Source organism: Spea bombifrons, chromosome 2, assembly GCF_027358695.1.
Source record: "Spea bombifrons isolate aSpeBom1 chromosome 2, aSpeBom1.2.pri, whole genome shotgun sequence".
Classification (NCBI taxonomy): Eukaryota; Metazoa; Chordata; class Amphibia; order Anura; family Pelobatidae; genus Spea; species Spea bombifrons.
The window spans coordinates 29,592,208-29,612,575 of NC_071088.1; the positions used below are offsets into that span (position 1 = coordinate 29,592,208).

The 20,368-nt window shown below is 38.1% G+C and overlaps 1 protein-coding gene across 1 annotated transcript in view; it reads left to right on the plus strand.

Moving 5' to 3' along the window:
• Positions 1-1,057: 1,057 nt before the first annotated feature.
• Positions 1,058-20,368, plus strand: part of IL1RAPL1 (interleukin 1 receptor accessory protein like 1) — a 541,156-nt gene continuing 521,845 nt past the window's right edge. Inside the window, exon 1 of the mRNA XM_053457345.1 lies at positions 1,058-1,748. The gene's annotated coding sequence lies outside the window, so the exon portion shown is untranslated. The remainder of the gene's footprint in view (positions 1,749-20,368) is intronic.

The window sequence follows — 20,368 nt, forward strand, 5'->3', positions numbered from 1 at the left end:
TGTTTTATTTTAACCCCTTAAGGACAATGGGCGGTCCCTAAACCCATTGGAAACAATGCATTTGGAGCCCGTACATGTACAGGCTTTGTCATTAAGGGGTTAAATACCATGTCCCAGTTTTATAGGTAAAAAACAAAGGTGGGGTTAATGTAGCCTTCTGTGGAGGTGGACAATTTGGGGTCTCTGGCTGGTATGGTTGGACTACTGCCAGATTTTTAAGGTATGACACCAAGTACCAGAGTGTAAGCTAATGGTGTTGTGGACTTACCTGACCTAGAAGCTGCAGCCCTATTACTCTAGCAGCCCCACTCCTCCGTGATCTGACATTTCCTGTCACTGATTGGCTGCTTGAGCGTCAGAAAAGCTCCCTCAATGGAAGCGATTGCCCCACATGCGTACAGCGGTCTGAAACGACCACTACCCTCAGTGTTCGACAAGCCAACGTTGGCGCCAACTGGAGGTACAAGCATATCATGCACAGGGAGATGCGTTTGGCCAACATGCGAAACAGAAGAACGGGCAAATACACATGGAGAATTCTGCAGAACCCCACAATGCTGTCGCAAAAGCAACGCCTATGATGCCTTTGATGGCTGCAGCATCCCTTTAACAGTCAATTGTTACGCAGCGGCCATACTTGTTTTCAAGTCATAGCAAAGCGACTTTCCCTGACTCCTTGTAAGGCTTTCCTGTTGTTAATTCTGCCTTCTAAACTCAACGGCTTGAAGCTGTAAGTGTGGATTGGCTACTTCTGAAACATCCATGGGGTGGCAGTAACAGTATCTTTTTATGACTTGCAGTTGCAGCAAGCTAGAGAATGCATTCAGTCAAATGAGAAGAAGATCTTGTTGAAACACTGGATTCATTTATGCATTGCAGTTTCTCCCCCTTCTTTTTTTTTTTCCTTCTATCTTTTTTTTCCTCCCTCCATTTCTGCTTCTATCTCCTCTGCTTTCGTTTTTTTTTTTTCTGGATGATTGTGTGTGTTAATCAAGTTTTCTTTTTCTCTTTTTTCCTCCTTTTTAAAAGGCAAATATTACATGGGTGTGCGTTCACTTGTCATCTTTATTGGAGATTAGCATCATTCGGAGCTAACAAACAACTGGTTTAATTCTCTCTGTGTCTTTTTGTGGATCGGGAGCCTTAGGACCCAGGAGGCACCGTTTTCGAGCAGCAGGAGTTATTTCACATAGCGGTACAGTATAAGGAAACCCCCATTGGATCTGGTATTGCAGGATACTTGTGAAATATACCTTACATTTCTTCTTTTTCCTTTGCTGCATCTTGCATATGGAGATCTTGCATGTGTAGATGATCTTTACTCTGTCAAGCTGCAGGGGCAGTGAAGAATCCCCCAGCAACATTATTTTTTTCTTCTTCTTCTGCTGTCCTGTTGATAACAGACTTCTGTGCATCTCAGTCCTTTCTCCTCCAGTTTTATTCCTCCCCTTACCTTCTTCTTGTGCTTCACACCTGGATTGGATATCCTCCACTGAGCATAACTGGCTACTTTCAGAGCTGGAGGCATCTCTCAGAATGGGATCTTATGTCTAGATGGAATTCCCAGATTTGATGGTGAACTTGGCACTTATGCATGGGGATATTGTTACTCATTTTTAGCCAAAAAAATACACCTTTTTTTCTCACACAAGGATTAATACGTGGATCTGCTGTATATGCATTGTGATGACCAGCTATCACCTTGCTGACTGAGACCAAGATCAGAACAATTTGGAAGATCGTACTGGGTAAGAAGATGATTTTCTGGCTGTAAACAGGCAGTGTCATATAAACTACTCTAAACTTAGGCGATTTCAACTAAAATATATATATTTATATATATGGAGGGTCTCTGATTACTGCAGATCTGGAACTACAATTGCATGTACATGTTTTTTGGATGTTGTCTTTTGTAATGGGGGCACTGGATTTTTTCTCTCTCTCTTCCATACATCATATTGGTCTGGATTATACAGCAGTACTATTCATATTCAGTGTAATGTAAAATTGGTGGGTGGCTGATCCTTCTGCCAGAGAAACAGACCAGATCCTTTTTTTTAAAAAAAAGAGCATACTGTGGTTTATTATACACAGAAACATCTAAGGTCTGTTATTTAATAAAGAAACTCTAATCTTCAGTATTATCTGCTGCATACACCAGTGAAGCTGCAGCAACCTGCTTGAGAGAGAGAAAAAAAAACACATCTACCTTTACATTTATCCATTTATACTATAGCTATGGTTTTGTTTTCTCCCCACTATGAGGTTAAATGCCATTAAGTGTATTGGTATGGATTGGCATGCAATTATTTCTGCAGATTCTGCAGTTGAATCACATAGCTGGAAGAAACACAGCACAGCATAGTGCTTGGCTCACAATATCGGTTCCAGCATAATCCTATTCTGTTAGATCCACTAGAGCAATGTGGTTTATTAAAATACATCCCTCTACCATGAAAAAAAGGATGCTGGTCCTAAATGCAGATGATCAGAACACTGTACAACAAAGGCTCACAGAGCATATGGTATTGGCTACGTACTGGGGATGGTGCATTGGGCTATTTTGTGACTTTTCCAGCATAGATTGGAGAACAGAAAGTTTGGGTGATATAACATAAAACTTAAATAGATGATGTCATTAGAATGCTGGTCTTCAAAGAGAATGGACTTGATGATGCATTGCAATAGCAAACTTAAGCTGAAGCCATACTATCCATAATAAAAAAAAATTTCTGGAGGGGGCAGTGGGGATTCCTGGTGATAAAGTAAGTCATCCATTGTCTGAGCTGGGATCATCTTTCATTAAATTGGATTATATTAATAACTTGTCTCAACTTTTTAGTGCTCATGTCAGAAGAAGGTGCAGATGAATTGGCAGTGTGTGGGAGTGAAAGAAAGGGAGGGCGTATGAATGGTAAAGAAGGAAACCCAGGCTTTAGAAATAGTCATATTGCTGCAAAATCTTAATGTGCCGTTTTCCCACACTATCTGTTCTATTGGCTCAAAGGCTTTCCAATAAAAGCTGTTCGGTTTAAAATATTTCTTTGAGCCACGTCTTTATCAAAGCATATTACACATGTAAGTCGGCACAATGGTCCCATTGACTGGATCAGCCCAAGCAGACTTCATCAAGGTCAGTGTTCAGGCCAGGGTATTCATGCCCTGTTTGCAAACAATGAAGTTGGGCTAGGGAGGTATTGAGAAGGATGTAGAACTGAAAGAACTATACAGAAAGAGAATACAAGTAGCTTTCTTGTGTGTCTGTCTCCTTATTATTGATTCCAAAATGGGGTCCCTGATTATTTTACACATGCGCACGCACATGCAGTCACCGGTCATAGTTTCTTTTAAGTTTTGAGTCCGGCGGTTCTGGCTATTGCAAATATCAAATAACCTAGAGTATATGTGTCACTGTCATGTTAGAATGATTTCATGTTAGAATGATACTTTTAAAACATACACTATGTAACAATATACACCCAGTCTATATAAGAATTATTTAAAACATTAACTTTCTTAATTATAAATATTATGGACAACTGGAATTTCCTCGCAAACCTTATTATTAGGTGCTAAACATTATATGGCAGCATCCTCACCAATGCTTGGCATTCACTTTGTACTGTAAAGTCTTTATGTTCAAGTAATCATTTGTTTTTTAAACTTAATATTCTACAAATTCTCTATCACAGAGTATTTTCATACAATATTCTAGACCAAAGATGGTCTGTCGTTGAAATTCAGAGGCAGATGTTAGCCACTGAACTACCCCAGTTGTTTAGTTTTGCTTGCTGTCTGGCATAATTAGCTCCAGGAAGGGAAGATGAATGTCTTTAAAAGCTCTTTGTCTGATATTACATGTAAAATGTGATAATGAAAGATGCTATCTCTGATGGCCACGGCCAATTGCATTTGTAAAAAAAAAATGAAACAAAACAGGTTTACAGAAGTTGCTTCCTGAAACAAAACATTAAATGGCCCAAAAACCTCATATTCTCTAAATTAATCATCTACAATAACTGCGTTCATAATGAATCGTCTTCATAAAGGGTTATACATGCCATACCATGAAAGTTGTACTTCCATCTGCATCATATGACACGTTAAAAAAAAAACACTTTTGGCTTCATGGGGTTAAACATTAACCCTTTGTGGGCCAGAGTGTGAAGGAATGTATGCTTCGAGAAGGTTAACTGCGGGGTTTTGCTGCTTGTTACGCTTGACGCCTACACATTTATATAATGATGAGTTATTCATATATTAAACTGGACTCGGAGCAGACGACAAGAGCCTGGTTCAAATCCAGTATATGCTTTTTTTGTGGCTTACCAATTTCATTGGACTGGCGGAGTGTGTGAAACGGATAAAAATAAACAGCAATCTGTTCCCATGCAAAGGAAAGGCAACATAATACACTTATGTAGTATATATGCAAATATATATAATAATATATGTATGTGTATATATATATATATATATATATATATATATATATATATATATATATATATATATATATGATAAAACTAGAAATGACAGTCTTAATGCACACCGAAATATTAAGTTTACAATATAGAATATATATGTTTATATATATATATATATATTTTTTTTTTTTTTTTATTATTATTTTTTTTGAGTCTTAGTACGCACATGCATGTACACATACTTTATTTACTTGGCTTCTCAGTGAGGGATGCCTGCAATGTGTTCCTAGTCCTATTCTATAGATGAGTTGGGTTTCGCTCCTGATTCTATCCTTCAGGGGTCAGAATAGCACTATGCCTGCAGTGTCTATCACATCTGTCTACTACCTGTTTTAATCAACCTATCGATTGCCACAGGGATGTTCTGTTGCTCACCCCCCCCCCGGCACTTTAATTCTGTGTTATCATTGCTATTATCATTAATATTATTTTTCATGCCGTTTCATATCAGTGCACTTTGCCAACAATGTACTTGTTTTTAGCATTTGAAGTAACCTTGGATTTTGAAGGCAATATGACGTAAGAATACTTTTTGAAAGCCTGTATACATTCCTGCAAAATGAATGTGCAGAATCCAGGTTTACTCTTTATCACGGAAGCGTCCTCTGCATAATATACAATTATATTTGTTTTAACAGTTTTGGGTATAATGTCCCAAGCTGAGATGTGAAATGAATATAATGGGATATGCTGGCTTGATAATTTGTATATATGTTTTCCCTTTTATTTCATTATTTATCTTTTCGGTCTTCCTTTTAAAAGAGTAGAAATGATTTGTTGGATTAAAAAAATATATATATTCATATTAAAATCTTCATTGTTCTGTAACAAATTAATTGACAAATTTATTGATGCAAATGATACACAGGTTCTACCCTGTAAGTGAACTAGGATGATAGAATATTTTGTTTTATTAAGTATGTTTTTTATTATGTGTGCATGTACAGCATTTAAAGGTGTGAATCCACTCAAACATTAATTGCGCCCACTGGTATGTTAAGCAAATAAACTGTAGAAATTCTGGCTTTTCATTCTTTCCAGCACATAATATAATATAATATTATATTATATATTAATATATTATAATATAGAAATGTTTAAGAATCATATTTAATTTTTAGCAATAACAGTCCCTATTTTTGTCATAATTGTTTCTCTCCAAAAATTATGAATGGGGAAAAACATGAAATCATTTTTTCTCTGAAGGTTTTAATATTAGTAAGAATACTTTAGTTACAAAAGTGTTAAATTCAACAGCACGGGCAAGACATCCCCTAGGTTTCTCAAATCAATGCACTGCAAGAATACTTTCTCTTGAAAGATGATTTCAAGCGTCCTGGATAATTTGAATTAAGGGTTATTATCCTGGTCATTGTGCATATCTCATGCCAGTTATGGCCTAATACGGTATAAACTTAAAGTGCACCTGTCAAAAATATTGCAAGGAATGTCTTTTGTGTGTCATGTAATGTAAGGAAGTTTGACTTTGCTAAGAGGGTGGTAGATAAATAGAACACTCTAGATTGGAAGCTCGTTTGAGCAGGGCCCTCCTCACCTGTTGTCTCTGTTAGTCAATTTATTATGTTACATACTACTTGTTATGTCCTGTCTACCCATTGTACAGCGCTATAGAATTTGATGGCGCTATATAAAATAATAAATAAAAATAATAATAACACAGCACAAAACAAGTGGTAGGATGTAATACAGGGAGGGAATATAAACGTGTATGAGATGGACATATGGCCATACCTGGGAACTCTCCAGGTGTCACTCAGAGTCTCCTGCTGAAGCACTGGTTCCATGGCTCAATCTCCACATTCTCGAAGTGTAGGAGTGGAGTACATGTTCTTCCCAATTCCCCTGCCACACTCATACAATTCTGTTCTATCTATCAGCATAAACCACATGGCTAACCTTAACTACCATGTGCATCGTTGGACCACCTTGCAAAATCACTACCCAGAAGAGGGAGTGCTCCTGGGTACCTGAAGTGGGAAATTTACAGGCATGCATATGACTATACTGACTCATAGACGAGACCAATAACTGATTGAGGTTTGAGACTTTACAGCAGAAAAGGCAGAAAGTCTAGATGGTTCTCCTATCATTTTCTATATTTCTTGTTAACTAATGTAGCAAATGTAGCAAGTATTCCGTGACACATGTCACAGAATACTGCACGAAAAGCCCTTGGAATGCTGAGTTTCAGGTCTTGAGAAACATTTTAATTTACCAGGGGTTTAAATTTGAGAATGTGGAGGAAGCATCTCGTTATTTGACAAAAGACTTCTCAATGCAAAATGGAGCTATGCAAACTTATCATCTGTATGATCAAGAGAATAGAGGGTAAAGGAGTTACAGAGGTGGAACAGGAAACCACAGGGGCCTGGTGCGAAAATTGCTATGGGGCCGCTCAAACTTCAACTGCATGCATGCTCACACACAAGTACACATGCATGCTCAAACACAAGTACATATGCATACTCACACGCAAGTACACATCCAAGGTCTTTCCGAGCTGGGTCAGTGTGGTCCAGGTCGGAATGGCCCTTTCTAAACTATTTTGAACCATCACAGGGAGACAGGAAGAAGGGGTCGCAGGGGTCACACCAGGCCTCCCAGAGTCACGGGCCCCGTCGCCCCTGTAGTTACGCCAGTGATGAGGAACATTCTGAATGTTAACCAAAACAGTACTACAGTACTGAAGGTGGGAAAGGTGAGAAAGAGAGCGAGAGCAAAAGGAGGGAAAAGAAGAAGAAATTTATACTTATTACATCTTACAAAATAAGCAAAACTTGCCTACAGTTTTGGTTTTCCAGATAGTGTCAGTCACACACAATCTGTCCTGTTAGGACTGCTGGCCGTCACCCTAGTCTACAAATGCCAAGCACATGCACACCTTGATTCTGTAGCTCAAGTTTTGACCAGTCAGCAGGACCATACATGGAATGCTAACTCTCCCCCCCACCATACTGAACATAATCCCTCCCTTCACACCTGACGAGTGCACCAGTCAGCCCAAAGAAGGCCTAGTCCCCACTAAATCTAGCTGGTAGAGGCAGGTACTCATTTAGTGGCCGCTGGCCTTAAAGTGCCTGGACAGCTTAGTCCTGTCCTGGTTGGGAAATGTAAATTTTAACATAAAAAAAGATTTCCTGGATTTAATTATGTTTTTTTTTATGGGAGAAAATAATCTGAATGTATACATGTAATAAAGATGTCCCTAAACTCTTTTGTGATGGTTCCCTCTATAAACTCTGTTTCCCATGATCCTGAGTAAAACAGATTATTTAAACAATAACTCGTTGTAGGTAAATTATATGAAAGCAACATTTTAATGCAGTGTCCAATGAAACAAACCCTTAAAAGCAAACAAAACCAAGGAATTATTATTTAATTTTATTTCAGCATTAGTAAATTGTATGCCACATCAGGCTGCTAATGGTAAGATAATGACTTTAGGGAATATGCCTTTATTCTTTGACTATTGTCACTTGTCATTTTTCAAAAATAATAACCATTTGCTTTGGGTGTTAATGCTTAATTAAATACAGAATTTGCCCATGGTTTAATATGCATGGTGGAGATATCACTTGTGGCAAAATATGTTCTTCATTGGACAATATCCAAATTTCGTAATATATGACATTGGTGCTGTTTATTATTATCTTTCCTAGCAGATATTAATGAGCTTGTAAGAACCTAGAGAACTTTCAGTCCTTGTAAAGTGACATAACAATCTCTCTCTGCTTCTAATGACGGTGCCTGTACAACCCAGTACCCTGCTTGCTATTTCTGCCACTTTATTGCATTAATTACTCCCAAGTCCCTCTCTTCTGTTGTCATTGACAGAACAGTATCCCCAATGCTATATTTTGCCTTTTTATGCCCCAAGTACATTATTTTACATTTATCAACATGAAACTGCAGCTGACACACAGTTGACCATTCTTCTAATTTCCTTAAATAATTTGCCATTTGACTTGTTCTACTGTTAAGGTCCACCATGTTGCAGAAAAAGACAATTTTTTGTTATATTTTCTATGGGGTACAATGTTAAACACCTTACTGAAATCTAGGTAGGGTATATCAAGTATTCCTGGTAGTTGTCCGAGTCTTTCCTGCTATCCTTTTTTTGTGAAGTGGCACCACAATTGCCAGTCTGCTAGTAGTTTTGCCAGAACACTATTTTAATAACTTTGGGTGCATCCCGTCAGGTCCCATAGAAGTTGAACTTCTCTCCCTGTAGAAATATCTATTTTACATATGTGCTTTTTTGTTACATCATATTGCCTATTATCATGTTAAAACGTTTTACATGTGTTGGAATTTGATACCTGGGAACTCTCCAGGTTTGATCTGGCGACTCATGGTAAAGCATTGCTTCTCCAGGTTTTGAGGTCACATTCCTCCTTCTCCCTACAGAAGAGCATTGTTTGACCCTGAAAAGTTCCTCTCCTACTCCCTGCCCACTTATGAATATCTATGACCTTCCCATATGTGCGGCTAGCCATGTCTCCACAAACACACAATACCTAAACTAAAATTCAGACAAATATAAGAATATGTTTGTTTTTTTTGGTTCAAGAAAAATTATTTTAACACACAAAAAACGAAGACACATTTTTCTGTCACATACAAGTAACATTCTCATGACAATCCAAAGAGATGAAAATGTATTTTTCACTTTGCTAGTTTTAGCAGGTGGTGATGCTTATAGGAGAACTGTCACATCTGATATGACAACATAATTGAAAACCATCAATCCATTTAAGTTATTTAGATTTTCCATGTCTGACTTCACATATGTCTTGACCAAAGGCATAGTCATTGAAGAGTACATTACATTTTGTTTATATAGTGTCAGCCGATTCCATAGCACATAAGATGACATAAGATACTGGTACATAAGTACATACTGGTACAAAAGCAGAAGAGGACCTTACCCTTGTGGGCTTACAGTCTATTTGGAGGTTGAGAGAGGAGACAAGCCAGTGGGACAGAACTGCTTGGATAGGGATGAGTTGAAGTGAGGATGATATTGAGAAGTCTTGCAGGTGGCTTATTTAGGATGCTGGCTAAGAGCGTTAGGAGACTACATTGTTAGCCTTCTCTCGTACCAGGAACACTCTTCCTGTAGTCTACCTCTACCTAGAGATTGTTTACAACTCCTACATAATGCTAACAGGTATCAGGATAAGGCAGCAATTTAAAAGAAGATGCACAAGCAAGATGACAAATCTCATAAACCAGAAATGCTAGGTATGTTTTATATTAATACTTGCGCAAAACACCATTTATATGTTAGAAAACGCAAGCATTATGATTGGAGTTAATCTGAAATGTACTGTACCATTAATTGATGAATGTCATTAAACAGAATTATATGCCATATAACAGAGCACCGTTAAATATATTTGTATATCTATTTTAAAGTAATGGATCCTATTCTGTGTTAATGACCTTTTATATCTGGATTATTTGGCCAGGGAATATTATTTAAATTCCAGCTGTAGTTTAGTTTGCTTAAAACAAAAGGAGTGAGTTCAGATGTGTTGGTCAGCCCTTTATTGCATTTCTCTCACATTTCATATTGTTTTGAGCATTGAACACCGCTAGTAACGTCGCGTCTAATGCTGCATTCGAAACAGCAGCTTTATAAGGCAACGAAACAGATGCGAACATGCAAACTAAAAATCAATGAACATGCCAGAATGACCGTATTCTCGACACAGAGTGTTAGTTTCATGTGTTCATATGTTTGTATTGAATTTCCAGACATTACAGTCCGTCAATCAGTTCTACTGATTTATGACAGTCACAAGATCTTAATGACTGTTATTTGGATTAGCATACTAATACACAAGAAATAGTACATGCAGTTTGAATACAGATCAGAAGACCAGAGGGTTAGTATTACAAAACTGCAATAACCGTAGAACAGTTACAAAGAATATTTTGTAACATATAGATTCACGGTTATATATTCCTGTATATATATATATATATATAGATACGACTGATCTATACATAAAGACTTCTGGTAGTTCTGTTTTACTAGTTAGATACCATACAGACAAGGGAAGTACTGTGGATGCATGAAAAAACATTTGTGTTTGGGACACAGCATACACTCATTCATTCTTCCACCATCCTTCCTAGAAACCCAGATATTTTGAGAAATGATATGTATTTTTCATGCTGTGCTTAGACATTTTACATGCTGCCCAGAAACAGGATTAGACAGATGCAAGAAAAATACTTATGTACAAAAATGGTTACTGAACACAACGTAACCAGTAGATTTCTACCTGAAATGTAATTGTATCTGTGTTACATTTAAATGGTCACTTTATATACCTTTCATTCAAAATGTGCCACCACGCCATAACGTACCATCATTTCTCAGTTCAGACCTTTCCACTCCACTTAAAGATAAATGTTATGAAAATAATTAAGAATCCCCTATTTAGGGTGGAATCGCATCTTATGTGGGCTTTCAAACAAACGCCTGGCTAGTGGTGGACCTCCTTATGGTGGCACCATGGAAAATGTCCATAATGCCAATTATAAAAATCAAGAAACAATTATGCTAAACTCAACCTCATTGCTAAGTGGCTGATTAGTGGTGGGGAAAAAAAATCTCCAGTATTTATGAAATAAAAGAGAAGAATTATATACCTGAGCCCAAACCATTAACCCTTTTAAAATAAACAGAAGCTCATAACGGAAAGGAGGGTAAAGGGCTTAAAAGCTCCTACCAAACATATCCCTTTTCATATTACAGAATTTAATCTATTGCTGTTTTTTCTATCTTATATAGCTGGCCTGGCTGAGGCAGGTGGCCTTTTTGTGTATACAACTAAAGCCTCGTAATTACTTAATCTGTCTGCTGGTTTCACAGCGACTGCTGGCAATATTTTTTCCTTGATTCTTTGCTTTGTGCCATAGCCCTGACACTTATTTTTTAACGCTTTACACCCCCATTACTTGCAAAGGCAGACTAATGTCTACCACTATTGTAAAAACAAAATGGGACTGGCAATTCTGTAAAATTGTTTTGCCATTAACAGCATTCTCGGAACAGTAAGCATTCTCTTCAAGTATATTCTTGAAGATCTCCTTAACATTCACTTAGATTAAAAATTGTGTTCAATCTACACAAATCTGATATTTTTTTGTATTGTTCAATAGAAAATGTGAGATTAATCATGCACTCGGGTTTATAAGTGGGTGAGTCGCAAAAGAAAATGTGCAATTTGCAGTTTGGCTTTAAGTTCAAAATTATATAATATAACATGTCTGAGTCATAAAAGTAATCACTACATAGACTGTTCGAGTATTACAGAATCGTCACACAAATAAATAGGCCCCATGGATATTTCAGTCGCCTTGATTGTTGGTTACAACGATATTACCAAACATGCCACGTTTGATAATTGCAATAAAGCTACATTTATATTAGTATTTTTCACAGGTTCCTCACAGTTCTGTACTGACTTATGGGAATTTATATTTGAGTCAAGCCAGGTTAAACCCCCATAATGCGGAAACTGCAGGTTTGAATCCTTTTGGATTTTTCTCGGCTGTAAAAAGTAAGCTTTTTACTTTTGTACTTTTGTGTAATTTGATTTCGGAAGCCATTTTAGCGATGATTTCAGTGATAAAGTATTTTTCGGATAATACCTTGTCTTCCTAGTAGTTCATATAAGAGATAATTCTACAATTTTGGATTTCTGTTACTGTTGCAAATCATGTAATTGGTCATTGACACCCATTATATAAACCTTTGAATGCAAAATAAAAAGTATAATATATAGAATTCTCCAATTTTTAAAGGTAAGAATAAAATTAAAAAAAATATTTAGGCAATAAATAACTATTAGAAAAAAGGCTAATAATCAGAGACAAAATAATGATTAGGTTTCACTTTTCTAAAATAAGTTTCTAACAGAGGATCTGACCTCCTGTTTTTTCCCTCTTTTGGGGCATCTTCACTACGTTTTAATGAAATTTGACAAGCCAGATGAAGCAGAGGTTTGCAAATAAATAGTTTGCCACCTTATCAATGGTGTCAAGGGTGGAGGGCGTTTGTCAATCTCTACCCATCATTAGCCTGCTGAATTTTTTGTATTTTGTATACATGAATGCATTTGCTTTACTGAATAAGATTCATTAACTTTGACGCTGGACATACATTATTGTGGTAGCGCTTTGTTCCCAAGGCAAGTCAGTTTGTCTTCTAATGCCTCAGGCTCTGACAAACTAGATTGTATTGTGAAGGGCATGAATACACTCTATAATAATGAGCCCATTTTCATATATATATATAAAGGACGTATTCATGTGTTGCCTTTCTGTTGGAAAAATGTAGTGATTTTTCTAAGGTGAATTGAATCAGTGTGTCATTATTTTACTTGTGACTGAAGTTCAGTTTTTGGGGACAGTCTCCTTAAAATTGAGGGCTATTGGCAGCCCTGAATGGCATGTAAACGGTCATGATGATGAAACATTTCATGAATTGTTTCCACTTTATTACAAGTATGAAGACAGTTATGATCCCAAATATCACTATTATTTTAAATAAAGTAGAGAGAAAGTCTATTTATTGTAATTGTTGTCAAACTGTCACAGTGTAACCTTGTAGTTAGAAGATGTTCATGTTTACGTTGAGGCATTTATATTTTTTAAACTTTTTAAATATATTTCTCTTTCTATGTTGAGAATCATTGTTATGATCGGGCATTAAATGGCATCCTCATTGAGAATACCCCTATTCATTTCCATGACTTACATTGGATGCTTTTGTTACCATAGTAATGTTCTATGTAATGTGTATTACATAGAAAAAGAAGAATTCTTAATCATTTTGAATTCTAGCCTTATTCATTTCCATACCTACCTGATCTCTTCTAGAATCTAATGAAATGTTCTGCGTACCTACTTTTTGTAACACCTATTGGGTTTGTGCTTAGGCGTATATGTAGTGTAGAGCCAGCCCTGAGTAGATGTATCTAGTCCTGGGGATGAAGCAACGTTCTAGGTATGTATCAGTAGTTGTAATCTCTAATATCTGAAATACTGAGACCTGGGTTTGATTTATATAACATAAGGAAAGTAATTCTTGTTTTTTTTTACTGTCCCAGATTATTGAATTCATATACATAAATGCTTATTTGAATTTGTGTTGCTTGTTGATAAAGTTTAATAAAGTAATATTTCTTAGGGTCACATTAGCTGTTTAAGTATCAAATTAAGCTAATTCAATTTTTTTTAACCTGCAATTTATGTAATATAAACAGGAAATATCCCTAAACAGTCATGGAACCCTGGGAGCTTTGATTGCAGACAGTAATTTGTCTAGGTTTTAACATTTCTACTTTTTAAGAGTTGCTAAAAATGTGTTTCTGGAAAACTCCTCGTCCGTTAAGGTTTGAGCTTTGATTCCAGCAGCTGCATTATGAAGCTGGAATGACTCCTGATACCATATGAGCATTAGCGCTAAGGCGTGAAAAAAGGGATTAAGTTTGGTAAATGATGCTCATCATTTAAAAAGCGATGATGTTGGTGAATCAAATGTGAGTTTCCTATCCCTCTCACCTTCAGCACATTTTTTGTATTAATTGTCCTTTGTCCTGGCCCAGAATTACACTGTAAACTATTTGGAGATTGGGCTTATATTTTATTTGGCTTCAAGTATGGAACAGCAGCATTTATGTAAAATAATATTTATTTTAATATAATAATAAATAATATTATTTATTATGATAGAAACATATATGTGAACTAAATATGTGAATTAGGAAGGTGCAGGGCCTGAGGATGTTGTCATAGAGTAGATGGGACCAGATAGATAATAGGAGTTGTTAATTTGTCTATCCCACAAAAGCTGTCTGCTAAGAGTTGTCTGAAGAGTTTTAGGTGCATAGCAGGCTTGTTCATGTGCAAGCATGTTATATCCATACACTATATAGACAAAAGTATTGGGATACCTGACCATTAAACCAACAGGGACATCACATTCTACATACATAGACATTATGCAGTTGGTCCCCCTTTGCAACTGTAACAGCTTCCACTCTCCTAGGAAGGCTTTTCACACCATTTTGGAGAGTTTCTGTGGGAATTTTTGCCCATTCATCCATTGAGCATTTGTGAGGTCAGGCACTGATGTAGGACGAGAAGGCCTGGCTCGCAGCCTCAATTACAGTTAATCCCAAAGCAGTTTGATGGAGTTTCGGTCAGGACATTGTGTGGGTCAGTCAAGTTCTTCCATCTCTATGGCCCTTGCTTTGTGCACTGGGGCATAGTCATGCTGAGAATAGAAAACGGCCTTACCAAAACTGTTCCCACAAAGTTGGAAGCATAGCATTGTCCAAAATGTCTTGGTATGCTGAAACATTACCATTTCCCTTCACTGGAAATACCACCCCATACCATTAACCCAACCCCTGAAATACCACCCCATACCATTATCCCTCTTCCACCAAACTTAACAGTTGAAGCAATGCAGTTAGACAGGTAACTTTTCCTTCCAACCCTGAATCCAGACTGCCAAACAGAAAAGCACGATTCATCACTCCACAGAACACGTTTCCATTGCTTCAGAGTCCAGTGGAGACGTGCTTTACACCACTCGATTAATGCTTAGCATTATACTTGGTGATGTGAGGCTTGCATGCAAAACCCATTCCATGAAGCTCCCCCCAAGCAACTTTTGTGCTGCTATTAATGCCAGTGGAAGTTTGGAACTCTTCAGCAATGGAATCAGCAGAGAGTTGGCAACTTTTAGGCGCCATGCGCCTCGGCACTCGGTGACCCCGCTTTGTGGTTTTATGTGGTCTTCTGCTTCGTGGCTGAGTTGCTGCTGTTACTAAACACTTCTACTTTCTAATAATACCACTTAAAGCTGGCAGTGGAATATCTAGCAGATATGAAGTTTCACAAACTGATTTATTGCAAAGGTGGCATCCCATCACGGTTCCATGCTTGAATTCACTCAGCTCTTCAGCGACCCTTTTTTTTTTTTACAAATGTTTGTAAATGCAGACTGTGTAGCTAGGTACTTGATTTTATACACTGTGGCAATGGGTTTGATTGAAATACCTGAATGAAATAATTAAGAGGCATGTCCCAATACTTTTGTCCATATAGTGTATATGTGGTGGTATCCAGGGCCGGCCTTTGGGGTGTGCGACCTGTGCGACCGCACAGGGCGCCACACTCCAGGGGGCGCCGCCGCGGGGTCCGACGCCACTGCCGCCGCGGGGTCCGCCGCAGCGGGGTCCGCTGCCGCCAGTATGGGGGCACCCGGCACCCCTCCAGAGACGGACAGTAATGTCCGCCGCTGGAGGAGCAGGCTCGCAAGGGAGCGGTATCGGAGGTCTTTAACAGACCTCCGATACCGCTCCCTTGTGATCCCCGCGGCAACAGCTGCCGTGCGCCGGGGTTTGCTGTCAGATCCCGGCGCACAGCACTGAAGCCGCGCCCACCGGTCTCCGTGCCCTCTGACCCGGAAGAAGAGAAGACAGAAGAACTAAGAAGAAGAGCGAAGAGGAGGCAAAGAAACTGAAAGAGGAAAGGTAGGAAAGCATAGAGTGACAGTGAGAGTGGATTGGTGTATATGTGTGGATTAGTATATATGTGTGGTTTGGTATATATGTGTGGTTTGGTATATATGTGTGGATTAGTATATATGTGTGGTTTGGTGTATATGTGTGGATTGGTGTATATGTGTGGTTTGGTGTATATGTGTGCAGGGCCGGCCTTTGGGGTGTGCGACCTGTGCGACCGCACAGGGCGCCACACTCCAGCTGGCGCCGCCGCGGGGTCCGCCGCCGCAGCGCGGTCCGACGCCACTGCCGCCGCGGGGTCCGCCGCAGCGCGGTCCGACGCCCCTGCCGCAGCGGGGTCCGCTGCCGCCAGTATGGGGGCACCCGGCACCCCTCCAGAGACGGACAGTAATGTCCGCCGCTGGAGGAGCAGGCTCGCAAGGGAGCGGTATCGGAGGTCTTTAACAGACCTCCGATACCGCTCCCTTGTGATCCCCGCGGCAACAGCTGCCGTGCGCCGGGGTTTGCTGTCAGATCCCGGCGCACAGCACTGAAGCCGCGCCCACCGGTCTCCGTGCCCTCTGACCCGGAAGAAGAGAAGACAGAAGAACTAAGAAGAAGAGCGAAGAGGAGGCAAAGAAACTGAAAGAGGAAAGGTAGGAAAGCATAGAGTGACAGTGAGAGTGGATTGGTGTATATGTGTGGATTAGTATATATGTGTGGTTTGGTATATATGTGTGGTTTGGTATATATGTGTGGATTAGTATATATGTGTGGTTTGGTGTATATGTGTGGATTGGTGTATATGTGTGGTTTGGTGTATATGTGTGGATTGGTATATATGTGTGGATTGGTGTATATGTGTGGATTGGTATATATGTGTGGATTGGTGTATATGTGTGGATTGGTATATGTGTGGATTAGTATATATGTGTGGTTTAGTATATATGTGTGGTTTGGTATATATGTGTGGATTAGTATATATGTGTGGTTTGGTGTATATGTGTGGATTGGTGTATGTGTGGATTGGTGTATATGTGTGGTTTGGTGTATATGTGTGGATTGGTATATATGTGTGGATTGGTGTATATGTGTGGATTGGTATATATGTGTGGATTGGTATATATGTGTGGTTTGGTATATATGTGTGGTTTGGTATATATGTGTGGATTAGTATATATGTGTGGTTTGGTGTATATGTGTGGATTGGTATATGTGTGGATTGGTATATGTGTGGATTGGTGTATATGTGTGGATTGGTATATATGTGTGGATTGGTGTATATGTGTGGATTTTTTATGCGTGTGGATTGGTGTATATGTGTGGATTGGTGTATATGTGTGGATTGGTGTATATGTGTGGATTGGTGTATGTGTGGATTGGTATGTGTGTGGATTGGTGTATGTGTGTGGAGTGGATTGGTGTATATGTGTGGATTGGATTGGTGTATATGTGTGGATTGGTGTATATGTGTGTGTGGATTGGTGTATATATGTGGATTGGTGTATATGTGTGGAGTGGATTGGTGTATATGTGTGGATTGGTGTATGTGTGTGGATTGGTGAATATGTGTGGTGTGGATTGGTGTATGTGTGTGGATTGGTGTATATGTGTGGATTGGTATATATGTGTGGATTGGTATATGTGTGGATTGGTATATGTGTGTGGATTGGTAAGGGTGTGAGAGTGATGGGTGTTATGCTGAACCATTTCCAATGTATTTTTCATTATATAATTATGCTCTAAAGTACATCATAACTCCCATCACTCTATACTGTTCCATACAGTGGCAGAGCTGGGAGGCAGAGGCCTTGCACCCCCACCGCAGGACTTCTGAAAGGTAAGTGAACTTCAAAGAGGGAGAGGGTAGATAGTTAGGAGGGGGTAGATAGGGAGAATGGAGTGAGACGGGGTACATAGGGCAATCATACTCCTATCATGCCAAGTAGTCTACGAGTACATCCTGGAATCTGCGGGCATGATAAGAATGTGATTGCTGTTAATCATATATATATATATATATATATATATATATATATATATATATATTGTTATTTAATTGTTTTGTTATGTGTTATGGTGTGGGGGGGTCATATTCGGTTTCGGCCAGGTAAATGCTGCACTTTTGGTTTCAGTCCAGAATTCGTTTCGGTGCATCCCTACTACTAAGCCAGACAATGAAGTGGTAGGCCTACACCACATCAATGTTTGGCGTAGTATATAGTGATTGGGGTTTTGTTACAAGTTTTGATTCCTTTCTTTTTTTGGGATGGGGGGGCGCCAGACGAGTAGTCCGCACAGGGCGCCAGAACACCTAAGGCCGGCTCTGGTGGTATCTGCCATCATTTCTCAGTAATTTAATAATGTGACGCGAATAAAGCTTACCTGACCTTCAGTGACCTTAAATACTAAATCATCGGATGTGTATAGCAGATAATCAAAATTAAGATAGGAATAAGATCTTTACCTTTAGTTGTTTGTTGTACACGTATCTAAAATGTAATGTTTGCACAGTAAATATAAATTGATGAAAATACGGGATAACATCCACTGTTCATTATTGAGTTGCATCAGTACGTGACAGACTTATCTTTCCAATATAAAATATTTATAGAAATTCCAAATTCAATATTGTTTATTTAATGGCTCCATAAATTATTTGAATGTAGAATTACAAACAGCACATTTCATATGAAAACCTATGAAAATATCAGTTATTCCATAACTAGCGTTTTATCCTTGTTTTACATATTAGTAATCCAATTCCTTAATCCCATAAACAAAGACGTTGCAGTTTTATATCATGAATATTAACTGTAGTTCAAATACTATTATAGTCTTTTTAGCCTTAAGCAAATTTAGAGGATAAGTCGGAGTCAAGATTAATCCTGAAAAAAGCTTTATAATTTGATATGTGTTGGTCTGGAAAAAATGGTAGAGAGAAAAAAAAAACCCCAGTATATTGGTAAAAGAATAATGGAATACAATACTCTTAAAAGGAATTACTTGAATTGTATATTATGCAGGGTAAAAATAAAAACTCTTGTATTTTCAGAGACCCTCAGCATGCGTTCACTATTGCTGTCAAATCTGCAAATTAAATCAAGGAGCTTTCATCCATTTTTTATATGGATTGTGTATTTTATTATTATTGTTATTATTATTATTCTACAATGTCGATTCATTCAGAAACAGTACCAGTTAAAATATTTAAATACTCTTAAAACAAGGAAGACAAAATCCTGCCGTTAATATATATATATATATATATATATATATATATATATATTTATATATATATTGTTTAGTGTTCCTCAATCCTTTTTTTAGCTAAGTACCCCTAAATTACTGCAAGGTATACCTAACATCAAATTTTTTTTGCAGGTACCCTCATTTGCCCCATTAGATATACCTGTTATGGATGAAACATTTAATAATTGATGTATGTAAATTGGTTATGATGTCACTTTATTCTGTCGGAATTAGAGTCTCTCCCTAAACAGTGGTTTTCCATCTGTTATATTCGTAAACTACTAATGCATATGTCTGTTATACCTCTGTAAGATCTATAAATTGATATTTAGCTTCTTCTGACACTGCCAGCTTGGTGAGTTAGAGTTTAGGATGTTCTCTGTTGCCTTAAGAGGCATACCCTCCTAAGGATTGTGTACCAACGGCTGGGATACGATTTCTGCATTGTTGAAAAGCCATTAATGGACAATTTAGACAATCAACATACGAAATCTAAAGCAATTATGATGCAAAGTTTAGAATCTGGAGCAAATGTGTTTGTGATGAATTTTGCAATCCTGATCCTACGTTGTCACAGTTTCACACTGAGAAATATGATGCTCTTCATGACTGTGTTAGAACTATAAGGTGAAAAACACACAGTACTGTATGAAAATTATTTAATTTGAACTAATATATTATTGGGAAAACTAATCGTTGTGGGTTATAAGGCATCTCTGAAGCTGAAGTTCCTGGCCCGGTAACTGGACTGTACTTATCAAAAAGGACTATGGAGCCTATGCACAAAAGTGGTTCTTCTACAGGGTTTGAAACGTGACCTTACCACCATAGCAACCAAACGAATAATACAATCAGCAATACTTTTAGTTTTAAAGCATTGGTTGCCATGGTGACCACTTCTCAAAGCGTTTGCACCATACATTATCATATATACATAACCCCCTACGCGTTCTTTTCTTGTGTGGAGCCTGGTGATTCAGGGAATCATGTTTGGTTTGATGATATTACAATATCTAAGCAGCAAATAGGAATTCCCCAGCAGCAGTGTATATACACTGGTCGATTCGTTGTTAA